Source organism: Gymnodraco acuticeps, unplaced genomic scaffold, assembly GCF_902827175.1.
Source record: "Gymnodraco acuticeps unplaced genomic scaffold, fGymAcu1.1, whole genome shotgun sequence".
Lineage (NCBI taxonomy): Eukaryota > Metazoa > Chordata > Actinopteri > Perciformes > Bathydraconidae > Gymnodraco > Gymnodraco acuticeps.
Window position 1 is genome coordinate 2,730,912 of NW_022990270.1, and position 13,695 is coordinate 2,744,606.

General features: G+C 40.0%; 1 protein-coding gene across 4 annotated transcripts in view; it reads left to right on the top strand.

Moving 5' to 3' along the window:
* The window catches only part of LOC117549173 (SH2 domain-containing adapter protein F-like), a 99,337-nt gene that overhangs the window by 42,968 nt on the left and 42,674 nt on the right, over nucleotides 1-13,695 (top strand). The window lies entirely within an intron of this gene.

Here is a 13,695-nt window from a genome sequence, read left to right on the forward strand (position 1 = left end):
TAATACACAATATTGCAGATATCCTTATGGGATGTAGGCTGAGATTTATGGGTTTTTAAATTGAGTTCATGTAAGAGATGGCTATACTGGCTTTATATATTTCTCCCCTTTTTGCACAAAGTGGAATTGGTGATGACAGATGCAGCTGTTGTATACCGCTTTAAAAATCATAATCTCGATTATTTGGGTCAATAATTGATATCACGATTATTAAAAACGTATTATTTACTTTGAAAACATCAATTTATTGGAGAATTTTTTTTTTAACAGTATGTTTTTAACAGTTGATTACCCTGAACTTTAAGTATAATTCAACTGAAAAACCAATAATCTTTTTTTATTATTATTTATTAATAATAATAATACAAAAATAATCGTTTTATTTCGATTACGTTGTTTTCGTAATCGTTGCAAGCCATAATCATAATTGCGATTAAAATATGATTAATTGAGCAGCCCTACTTTAAAATACACTAAAGCGTTCTCCTACAGTATATTAGTTAAGCCTCTGTCACACTGTCCCGAAATTGACACCCGATGGACACGAATATGGAATTGTGAATTTCGCACGAAGATGGCCCCGAACCACACACGAAGGCAACATTTACATTACATTTAAGACATACAACTGCAACGAAAGTAACACAAACAATTATGTTAAAGTACTATGATACTGTACTGATATCTTCAGACTTTGTTCTTTACTTTCTCCGTCTTTATATGTAGAAGATATTAAGTTTTCTCCGTCAACAACAACAACTTCCTGTCAACTCGCCTTCAAAATAATATATTATATCCTTTTTAGTTTCACAGAACACAAATTGGGTTATTTACATAATATGTTTACATGATTTTGTTGTGCAATAAAACAACCCGATGGACGCACGATAAAGGAAATGTTCAAATTCGGCTGTGATCGTAGCAACATCGGGCCATTCGTGAGGGCATCTTAAGCCATCGTATGATCGCTGGTGGAGTTTCTCAGGCCCCGGCAGCGACTTCGTGAGCGGTGGCAAAATCTTTGGCATGCCAAAAAATTGCCGAAGGACCTTGCGAAGGTTCATTTTCGTGTTGAATTTGTGTGTCAATTTTGCCCTTCGTAAGGCCATCGTGAGGGCATCTTGTTATCATCGGGGCCATCGGGCATTCGCCCCGATCAGAGTGAGGGTGAATGCACCGATGGCACCGATGATAACACGAAGATGACACGATTTGACAAGATGCCCTCACGAGTGCCTTACGAAGTTGCCGCTCACGAAGTTGCTGCCGGAGCCTGAGAAACTCCACCGGCGGTCATACGATGGCTTAGATGCCCTCACGAATGGCCCGATGTTGCTACGATCACAGCCGAATTTGAACATTTCCTTTATCGGGTGTCAATTTCGGGACAGTGTGCTTTATAGAGGAACTCCCATTTCAATATGATTTTCATTCCTGAACAAGAGTGTGTTATTTCTGTTGAGTGGCTCACGGTCGAGCTTTCACTTGCCTCAGAGGAGCTGCTCTTTATCCAGCAGTTATATACTTGCTGCTTTGGGCTTGTCATATGTGAATGTGAAACAAGGTCACACTGACAAAGGGCATGTCTGCTCTGTTGCACAAATAATTAAAGCATCTGTTTCTCCAGCTGTCTTTTCTTTGAGAATACTAACCTGTTTGTCTGTGCCTAAAACACAGTCTATTGTCGATCTCCAAGGCCCTGATCCTTATACCTTTGTCAGCATACTGATGATGTTTGCTAATGGGATTGCTTGTCCACTGATGGAGGTGTGGGAATGGATCAGCCGATGGTTATCTGCGCTTTCCACAAAGTCAGGCATTGCTGCAGGTAAATCTTGCAGCAGCAACCCAGAGACCTGACTAAGTCTAAAACAATAAGTGTGTGCTGCTCTCAACACAGCAGACCTTTCAATCTACAAACAGCACTATGCAAACACAAGATCCCTTTGGCTGATAATTTATTCAACAGAACTGAAGGCCTTACAAGGTTAAGAGCCACAGAGTCAAAAGGCTTCTTTGCCTATTAATTGCCTTTCATCAGTAGTTGATGCATAATTGAAATAGCCTAAGCAAGCTAAGGCGGACCTTGGAAAGTGTTGAATCAGAGTGATGGGGTGATTGCTGAATGCTTGCCTTGCTGAAACGCTGTCAGGACACTTATGCGGCTTTCACACCAGCGCTTTTCCCTTTCTAGCTCCGAGTTAGAGCTTTTCTGGTTCAGCTCCGGTTTCCCTTTTCTGCTCCCGCTCTGTTCACACCGCCCAGCACCCGACTGGTGCTGCCGCTGCTGCGTCATGACGTCACCGTTTACATCGCTGATAAGCTGATTTGCTCCCCAACGGCATTACGGCGCTCACGGCGCTCACAACAACGGGGAACTGCGTCGGGTCGATGATCGTGTTGCTTTTAATCACACGAAGCCAGAATAAATTGAATAACGACTTCTCCAACCTTATACTTTGCTCCAGAGTGCCGTGGTTCATTGTTTATTAATGTGTTTCTGCAGCATTTACCGACCGCTGCAGTGTTGGCTGCTCTTCCACGGGAGTTAATTATCCTCCGTTAGCTCCCGGTTAGCTCACATTGCTGCGGCCGCTCTAAAGTATTCACTGTCCGACTCACACAAGCAGCTGATACATATCCCCAGTTCCCCTTAAGTGAATGTGTGTCAGTCTAAATTGACGCTGTTTGGTATCACAACGCTGTTATGAAAGTTTCTCTGGTATAAAATGGGTGATGTTAGCATAGCAACCGAAGCTAAACTGACTACTTGCTATTGCTATCCTATTGTGGCATAAACCGTTTTCTACAGGCCCATTTTACCGGCGTATTTTTATTATGATTCTACTTGTGATAGTCGGACACGACAACCTGTGCAGCCCATGTATTGATTCCATCCGATAGCTGCTATAATACAAAACAAAACGTCTGCCTCTCTCCACAATGATCAATAACAGCGAACGGATGGTCAAAGTAAGGTACAAATAAACAGAATCACACGAAGCCTGGTTAGTGTTGCCTGACTTTATAAAGTGTGTTTATATAAGCACTACTGCTTGTAGGCAGGCATGACAGTCGACCCATGTTCAGGGGAGGTGGGTTTAGTTTCCTGCACGCCTCGACGTAAGAGAGACGTAAGCGACGCCAGCTCTTAGCTCCGAAGCTCTTGCCTCTAGACCGACAATTTTTTGGAGCTGGAAGTGAACCGGATTCCGGAGCTAAGAGCCGGCGCCGCTGCGGTGTGAACAGGAAAAACCGGCGCTTTTCAGGCTCCAGCTCCGAGCCGGAGCTGAAAAAGCGCTGGTGTGAAAGGGGCATGAGAGAGATGTGAAAGCAGCCATGTATCTGGAGGCTTTTTATCCGTACTTTTATAATAATCTATGCGTTTAAGAATAGCTTTCCCTGTTTGAAAGACAAAAGATGTTATGCTGTCTTGAAGCTATACTCAGACTATAGTGCTGTTGGTGCTACCATGTCTATTTCCTTCCCTGAATATATGTGCCTTCAGATTGATGCACTCTCGCTTCACACAGGCTTCAGGTGCGTCTTGTACTGAAGTTCAGACTGGCCCTCTGGATATGGGGCAGAGAGCCTGTTTGGCAAAGTCACTCTTTGAACAACTGTGCAAAAAAACCTCCCAACTCCGCTTCAATAGGCCAGAAAAGATGTGTTCATAGAGAATTGGGAATTGAGCAGTTCCTTGAAATGTTGCATTGACTTTTTTCGACATTAGCCCAGGATTGTGATATTTGATTTCATATGAATGGGTGTTCAAAATCCTCTGTTTCAAGACACATCTTTGTTTAAAGATTAAAAGATACATCTTAGACAATTTGTTATTACATGCTTTTCTTGCATGTGGTATGGAATTCATGCTGTAGAAACATTATATACGTGTTGGTTGTTGCTTTGCAGAAGCTTGTTAATTTGAGTGTGTTCACCTGCGACTTAGTCATCATCGTATACATACAAAATTGATGACTGAAAATTACCTGTCAGTTGTTTTCATATATAAAAAAACATGTTCACATTGATGAAGCAGTGTCAGTGCTCAATGTGTATGTCTACTGCCATAATTATAAATTGTGACTCTAGCTGAATGGCAATTAAAAACGGTTTATTGCCCAAAGACCTGACATACGACAGCAGAGTTTGATGCTTTCTAAATAAAAGCTTTATTTGCTGCAGGTAGACACCATATATTATAATATGGTAAACAGTCAATGATTTGATGTTTGTTTACAGACAGCCATAACAGTGTTGTTCCAGCAGCATTCCTGTCATTCTTATACCAATCAATCCCTTTTTTTGATTAGGCAAAACTCAAAAGAGTGTGACGTCAATCACCCCGAGAGCCATTCAGCAAACATTAGTCTTTCCCTTTGAATTCCCAGATGAAAGGTATTCTAATGATGAACCAAAAAGAAAAGTACACATACAAACAATTATGTTGTCTTTAGATACTTTTCATTTCAAACCTTTATTTATCCAGGTGTATCCCATTGAGATCATTGATCTCTTTTTCAAGGGAGACCTGCTCAAGTAGGTTCCACATGAAACATAAACACATAAACAGAACAACAAAAAGGACATAAAACAAGCTTAACAAGCTTCTGCAAAGGACAGATACTTTGTTGGAAGGTAATACACAAATCAATTTGCATGTTTTAATATCTTATAATGCTAATTTAACATTGGCTCTGTTTAAGCCGTCCACACATGGAGTGATGACTCAGTGTTCTCTTGAATCACAATAATCATAATGTCGAAACACTACAGAGAAGTGAGGGTGTATCTATAGAGCCACAATAATGGCTTGCAGTTGGCATGATTCCTGTAATTTACTGCCATGCATTACTAAAAAGAAAATGTATTGCCACCCTTGTGTTTTGCTCTTGTTATCCAATATGGTAAATATAACTCAACTGGTGCAGGAATAATTTTAATGAGCAATTCTAATGAGGAATATTGTCAACAACGGGTACAGGATAAGCACGTATTGTTGATAACATTGGCCAAAATACAATACTATGCTATTTACAATTTATTGTGCAGTGGCAACATCTTATGTAGAAAATGGGCAAAGTTTTTAAATACTGGGAAAATGGTCATTACGTGTCAATTTCTGTCCATAACACAGAGGTCAGTAGTGGTTTTATGCTATTATTAGATGCTTCTGACACATCAAGTGGATGTATTTCTCTCCCATCTGGCTTAGTGTGTAGCAGCCAAGTTGGTTTCTATATTGGCAGCCCTCCTTCATACTGTAGCTGTTTTATATTCATAGTCCTGCACAGCCCTGACCTTACACTTTCATGTTTGAGACATGGGCGCTGCGTCCCTGTTGTAGTGAAGCGGCCTGCTGATCTCTCTGCTTGATAAACGCTCGTCCTCCCACATGGACATCAATGTAGCGATCATATTAATAAAGAATAAGCACGGCAGATGTTCTAAATAAAGCACAGTGGTGTGGTGTGTTTTATCATGCTAATTATAAAGTAATGTATTCCTATTACTCAAGTGAAATCATTTCATAGAAACACAGCAGCCAGTAAACAATGGGCCCAACCTCATCTGAATGTGAACTGGTCAGTATGTCATCGTCTTGCTCATTATAACAATGCAAGTCAAGGCTACTTTATCTATACAGCACATTTTAATAACAAGGCTTTTCTAAAAACAACCAACAAAGAAAAACCTTGAAAGCATCAATACAAAAGAGGGGAAAACAAAAGAACATTTAAGTACAAAACAGTCATTAAAGAAACAACTGATTAAAGAAACTGAGTTGCAGCAGACTTGCAGTTGTTTGGGGGGTTTGTTGCAGATATATGGTGCATGAACTGAACCCTTATTTATTATTTTGGACTCTGGGACAGAAAGCACACACACTGATTGTTCTTGAATGTTCATACTTTAGCAGAAGATCAGTATTGTTGGAGTATTCAGTGCTTTACCAGCCATCAGTAGTCAATTAAACATGATTCTTTGGAATACAGGAAGCAAGTGTAGAGATCAAATGCAACAACCCCAGAAAGTGAAGGTTGATAATGAAGTTGCAGCTTTAATAGTTCCACTCTGGCACAATTCCGTGTTTTCTGAAGGACATGGACAAGACGTATTAGTGGAAACACATCAGTTGTAGGCTTAAAATGTTAGGGTTACTGTCTTGCTAGTTGGCTTTCATACAACGAATGATAAAGTGAGACCTTTCATTTCCTGAGTAAAAGAAAACACCTTTGTATCCTATCAATCAGACTTCACAAGTGAAATAATGATGGCTTTGATCTGACTGCACTCTGACACTTCATGAGAAACCTTCGTCAGACTTCTTTGGAAATCTGTCCCTTCCTTACATGGAATTGATTCAGTGTAAACAGGAGCAAAGTTTGTCTAGATCAGTTCTGTTTTGCTCAAGTGCGTCAAGATAAACTCCAGGACACTATCGGTTCTGCCTGACTGGGTTATACGATAAGGAAACAATCCTGAAGTCAAGTGGTGAAACTTAGTGACCTTTTAACATCCTTACCCTAAATGAACATGATACAATGTTGATGTAGATCAGTAGAGATCATTATTGGTGAATAGTTAGATAATGTATTTCTAATATGAATGACTTCATGTTAATTTTACTTTTAGGTAAACAGTTCATATCCGTGAAAGGTGGTTTCACTCGAGCAGTAAACACCACTAATCTCTAAATTCCACTATGGATGAATCTTGGGAGTAGGTGAGTCTTCAATGAGGTATAATAACATATGCAGATATATCTGTTTTAGCAATTAGCCAGAACGTGTTTGAAGATATTGGCAAAATGTCAATGTTAACCAATGATGTGATTTTCTTCCTGTGAAATAACACTCAATTAGCATCTGTACAGTAGGTAATAAGCTAAGCCCATGCACACAACTTCAACATGTGGAGAAACCAAAGCTTGAAGAGCCCAAACAGCATCTCACCTTATTGCACTCATTACTATTACCTGGTCTTTTCTTTAGACCCACCTGCAGCCCCCCAGGTCGCCCTCCCTCTACTCACCAGCTCACAGCAGGAACCAAGCCCCCTGTAGCTGTTGAGAATTTGAACCAGCCACCTTTCAATAACTCACAGTGTTCTTCATCTCTTTTGTCGACATCGTGCCAGGTACAGTTATACTGCAACTATGCCACCTGACAGACCCTAAGCACTTTTAAATTCTAACACCTGATCACTCAAGACACATTCAATTAAAATGTCTTCATTTTACAACTGTGCCGAGTCATTTAAATGTGATGTACTATAATGCTGAAGAAAAGAAGCTACAATGAGATTGTTCTGCTTTCTTGAACTTGTGTGATTGGATGATTGGCCATGACATCTAATGGCACATATGAAGAGTTAAGGGCATTAGCATCATCTTCTGGGTGAGAGCAGGTGTAATTGAGACATGGCACACGGTCACAAATTACGGTGAGCTGTGTTTGAATGGCAAATAAATGCAATACTGGGCAGGCTCCCTAACTGCTGATTGTGTTACTCTGATAACTGTTCAGAGCTGAGATGAGAATAAGCCCATCTGGTTCACTCAAAATGAAGAGGAATATTTTATGTTTATTTTATTTAGCCTCTAATTGGCATGAAAAACATGCGAGTTGCAGGTGTAAAGTAGAATAACAAACATTTGTAGACATAGCATAACCATGTTATGCTTACCTCTTTCTCCCTTAGCAATTTGTAACCAAATGTATATTTTATAAAATAGAAAATGCTAATGAAGCTACTCCGTTAACGTCATGAAAGTCATTCTCATATTAATTGCTGCAGTGAGCAGGTTTTGAAGATATCAATCTAACTTATACCGTTGAATACTTCTGGATTATCGGTCAACCCCCCCCCCATAATGAGTAACTCATTTAGCGTTGATGTTTATTAGCAGTGTAACAGGAGGATGAGACGCAGGCCTGAGCGGCAAGCAACACGCGCGCTGTGTGGCTGCATATCAACCCATCACTGTGACAGAGAGGACAGGAAAACTGAGAGCAGCTGCCCCGACCCATTACAGCAATCAACAGTGTGGGGAATGTGCTCACACACACACACACACACACACACACACACACACACACACACACACACACACACACACACACACACACACACACACACACACACACACACACACACACACACACACACACACACACACACACACACAACACGCACACACACACACTCAGGAGACAAGCAATTATGACATGTCTGGAGAATGTGACTCCGGCATGAGAATGAGCTGATCCAGACTGATGCATTAGTGAGAATAGAGATTTATGTGATGGGGATGTGTCCGTCTTTAGCATGTACTCATCTGTGGAGCGTGACCTGTGAATATTACAGGAGGGGAGGGTGGCAATTAGAGAGGTCACCATATAAGCAGAAGGTCACAGGTGCAAACATGAGTTTCTCTTTTTTATTGCATGCTTGAATATGAAGAGTAAAAATGCACACATGTTTCTATATGGATGATGTGTTAAATGATCACATGAGAGCATACTGTAGCATGCAGCGTCCTCAGTATGATTTATGTTCTGCGCAGTCAGTTGCTGTTTTTGAATTCCAGAAAACAATATCTATTCTGCTTTTAGAGTTTTTCTCTATTTCACAAAGAAGTAGTTTTTTCTTATCCTTTTTCTTTTACCTCATACATATTTTGAATTTCAATTCTGAAGTCTTTCAATAGCAGGGAACAACTTGCACTCATTAGGCATGCCTTTTGTATTAGTCCATTGTTGCTTCAAGCATTCAGTCTGGACAAAATTGCCCGACAATTTTTGTATCAAAGAGAACACGAAATCTTTTGAATTCAAATAATTGTCCTTTTTTAATACACATGCCCGGAAATTCCCCTTTTTTTTTTACATGAGTTTGAACAAAACCACGGTCACAGGCAATGGTGTTGCACTGTTAATGCTTTCTCTCTTCACCTCTCTGTCTTCGTGCTGTTTGTGAAATATGTTGAATTTGCCCCTGGCCTATTTTATCTGCTTGCTGTCTATTCCCTGAAGTCAGCACAGGTCGTTTTTTTGTATCACTGTGTTCTTTAGCTTTACCTTTCATCTTGTCATCCAAAACTTCTAAGCTTGAGAGAATTGAGGAAAATATATACTTTCAAATGTTATATTTTTATCAAAACATCACCAGTAAGTAGTTTCTTTCTCTGTGCCCTTTCTGTATTATAAGAAATCAATAAAATGAAAACAAATAAGGATTGCATATTTTGAGTATGTATGGACACCGTTTGGGTAAGGTATGATCTCCTGGTGTTATTACATTGAGTAAACACACACTGACACTGATGCTTTTCAAAATGACACCAACCTCACTTGAATATTAATGACCTATAGTTTGGAGCTTCCATCCAATGCCCGAGCTGTTCATTAGTTTTGTTTATAAATCACTAGAAGTTGGAGATGGTGTTGTTCCACTTAGCTCGAAGTCATCTCTGTCCTCCTGCCAGCCATCAGTGTTGTAAACACAGCACTCCTTGCCAAAGTACTTCCACAGATGACTCAATGAAGCACTCTGCCTTGTTGTTCCTGTTTATTCAGCACTGCTCATCCCCATAATGAAATAGCTTCATTATAGCAATTTGCACTCATTCAGCATTCTGGAGGAGTGTGCAGATGTGAAGTTGCACCGGTAAGCGTTTAGAAAATGAAGCAGTCCTGCTCTTCAAGAGACAACAGTCCGTCGCGTGATATAAAACTTGTGTTTGTCAAATCAATTATTAAGGCCTCTCTGACACATTTCCAGATATATGCATGTGTTGTTCCTGTTGATTATGTCCCAGCTGACTTATACACTGAAACAAAACACTAAAAAGTTCTAGCTATGCCACAAGAGTGATCATTTACAAAAAAGCCGCTTGTATAGAAAGCTGCAGATCAATTTCCCCTGACCCTGTCCCTTATTGGTTGCAGCCTGACAGGTACAGTTTTCAGATTTTCTTTTATCCCATTACCTTCAAAAACAACATGCTAACCCCCTAACCTTTGCCCTTACATTACACATATCATAGGCCAGTTCTAGTAAGTGTCTTATCATGCAAATACTTTGATGTTGCATGTAACCAAAGGATATGTTTTAGATTTACTAAGAATGTGCTTACTGTGATGTCTACCTCTGGAAAATAAGGCGACAAAACAGCAAAGGTGGGATTTATAAGAGCCAAACAAAAAATTGTAGTGTGGCAGAAATACATTGTTAAAAAGTGTTGGCTTACACAATAAGTACTGAGCTGTTAGAAAAACAAAACAAACTATTTGTCCATTGATAAGGGATACTGAATGGTAAATTCATTATTTTGTTTGTTCAAACTTCAATGTGTCCCAATCATGAATGAACGTTTAGAATAAGTAAACTTGTCTTATATTCATCAAGAAATGTAACACTCTTTTACATTACATCAATCAGTCATTTCTGTGGGTAAAAAGCAACAACAGCAGGAATCATGCAAGGACATTAATCATTAGCAAGGTCTCTCTCGGTTTGAATATTCTGTGTACTTTCTGTATTCTGTACCTTTGTTTATATTTTGTGCCTTGTTGATGTTCACTAAATCTTCTTTTTATATCCCACGTAAAGTAGCTGGTAGTTCTGATGGCATTCTTTTCACACATTTTCTGGCACAACAATCTTCAAACCACACAAAATACTTCTGTCAGTCCTCTTAAAAAACACCTGATGGCCGTTTCCTAAGCGCACTGTGCGGGATTTGTTTCATGGTCTTCAGAGCCATCGTAAATTACCAAATGATTAAACAGATCCTTGGTGATGTGTCTTCCAGGGAATAATGTTAGTGTAGGAGCCGCAGGTGTGGATGGCTCAAGGGGAAACCCCCATCTTTGATTACCGTGATTGTCATTTGTTTTAAGTGACTATAAATCTCAGTTGGTGAGATTAAAACACACCTTTGTAGCGCTCAGCCTTGCTGCCAGGGTAAGCCCCCCACCCTCCACCTCACAGCGACCTCTTCAGTCCCGGTCACACCCCCTGGCAATTTACTACATCCCCTTAATAAAGATTGGTGTTTGTCATTTCATGGCACTTTAAAGCACTGTGTGCCGGTGCCGCAATACAGTGTTGTCAAAAAGGGAATACAATAGGAGAATAGTTTGAAAGGCAAGGCAAGGCAAGGCAAGGCAAGTTTATTTATATAGCACTTTTCAACACAAGGCAATTCAAAGTGCTTTACAAAAAATGAAAGACATTAAGAAAATGGCATTTAAAATCAGTCATTAAAAAGAAAAGCTAATAAAATAAACATTAAAAGAAAAAGTACATGGATACAAGTTACAGTGCAGTCTAAGATATGAATAGTTCAATTAAACATTAAAAGAAAAAGTACAAGCAGCGACAAAAAGAAAAGTCTTCAGCCTGGATTTAAAAGTAGTCAGAGTTGCAGCGGACCTGCAGGTTTCTGGGAGTTTGTTCCAGATATTTGGAGCATAATAACTGAACGCTGCTTTACCGTGTTTAGTTCTGACTCTGGGGACAGAAAGCTGACCAGTCCCTGAAGACCTGAGAGATCTGGATGGTTCATAATTTAGCAGGAGGTCAGAAATGTATTTTGGGCCTAAACCATTCAGTGCTTTATAAACCAGCAGCAGTATTTTGAAATCTATTCTTTGACACACAGGAAGCCAGTGTAAAGACTTCAGAACAGGAGTGATGTGATCCACTTTCTTAGTGTTAGTGAGGACTCGAGCAGCGGCGTTCTTCATCAGCTGCAGCTTTCTAATAGATTTTTTAGTGAGACCTGTGAAGACACCATTGCAGTAGTCGAGTCTACTGAAGATAAAAGCATGGACAAGTCTTTCCAAATCCTGCTGTGAGGCAATCTTAGGCAAAGTGAGTCATTGTCAAAATGTCTCTCTGCCAAGACTCCCTGGTTGCTCCATTTCTCTCCTAACATTTCACCTGTTCCTTTGTTGTTGCTGTTAGAAGTACAACAACTAATCTGTATTAGGAAGAAGATCGGAAAGGAATGACATTCTTACATTTCAATAGGTCATGTTTGTTTTTCCTCATGGGGAGATTGGGGGCATACTGTATTTTCTTTTTTTAAACCGGTTATTTATTTGTTGGCATTTCTGGCATCCAACAATTGCTTTAAATATCACCATGTCAACTATGCAGTATTTGTCCTGATCCTGCTCTCACCCTGGAAGGATCTGGAAAGTAATTTTCCTATTTCTTAAAGGTCATTTGAGAACCCTGTCATGTATAAGATAAAGCTTCACGTCTGTCTCCATTTCCCGTGCCTAGAAACAACCAGGAAATTGAAAGTAATATTTCTTGACAGTATGGCAAACCTGTCTGAGATGGGTTTTCCATGACATTTGAGTATCCTCTACTATCCTCCTGCTTCCTTCACTTTGGAAAATATCATTTCTGTTGGGCTGGTGCAGACTTGTTTTACAATCTGTATTTGAATAGGATTCATTCATTCAGGAGTGCGCTCTATATTTCTCATCAGCGACAGCAAAGCACAGAACTGTTTAATACATCAGAGGATCAAGGTAGACTTTGATCCAAGGCTGTTAAAAGACAGTCTTTCCGCTTGTCCACTGATGGAGAAATGGTGATTCATGTAGAGGATGTGCTCTAACAAGTAATTTGTTCTTAGGATGCACAGTATTGATATCTTTGCAGGCAACTGAATTTTCGACATCTGTCAAGTGCAGATTACCTATAACATTTTTACTGTGCGTCTGGTGCAGATGGAGACATCTCAAGAAATAGTGAATACAAATGAGTGCTTGGCTTATTGTGTTCCAATACAAAATGTTCTAGGCATAATATTCCCAATCATACATTTTTCAAAGCAGGCGGTTCCTTGAAAGCATTAAAACAGCAAGGCATTCTGTGTTGGTACAGTAAAGACATGAATAGACCCATGTTCCCTCTAACCATGTCTTCCTGATTGAGTCTTGTAATTTAATTTTTGTGCCCTCAGAGAAACTTGGATACTTTTTTTTTGCTTGACCCCATATGTTTAGCATTCAGGGTCCAATAAGAAGGCTGATGGATGGGCCTGAGGGCTTTCGCAGGGAGGCAGATGGTGGATTATCCAAACAAGCGGACAAATTACCAAGGATCCCCCTCTGTGCCGGGACACTGTTGAGAGCAGCAGACCTGCCAACAGTGAGCCGCTCACACACTGCCCTTTCTCACTTCCTGGCATCTTCATCTTCTATCCATTTCCCTTATTTCCCTTTTTTCATTGTCGACTCTTACTCATTCCTCTCCCACTTGGCAAAGTCAGCATAAACTGATTTTGGAAGGGTTTTGTGAAGCACAATTCTCTGTTTAGGTGGAGAGTTTTCAAGGACATGTTTTAATGATGATTTAAAGTGAAGTCTGCAGATAGGCTTATTTTTGATTGATTTCATCTCCCTCTGTTGCTCCCTTAAGGAAGCTGTGCAATCATGATGAGAGGGCCAACAAATGGCCCGTGTTCAACCAGAATCTATTGTAGGAGAAACAATAAAAACAAGCTAGTCAGTGCCATTAATTCTGCTGGGCTCCATTTTTAGGAGAGGCACATACAAGGCTAATCTCATTTACCACTAACAGTTCTGGTAAGCCATGTGTCACCTTCCAGAAAATGTTCAGAACGCTTAATCTTCTATCGTCATACAATAGACCTTGATGGGG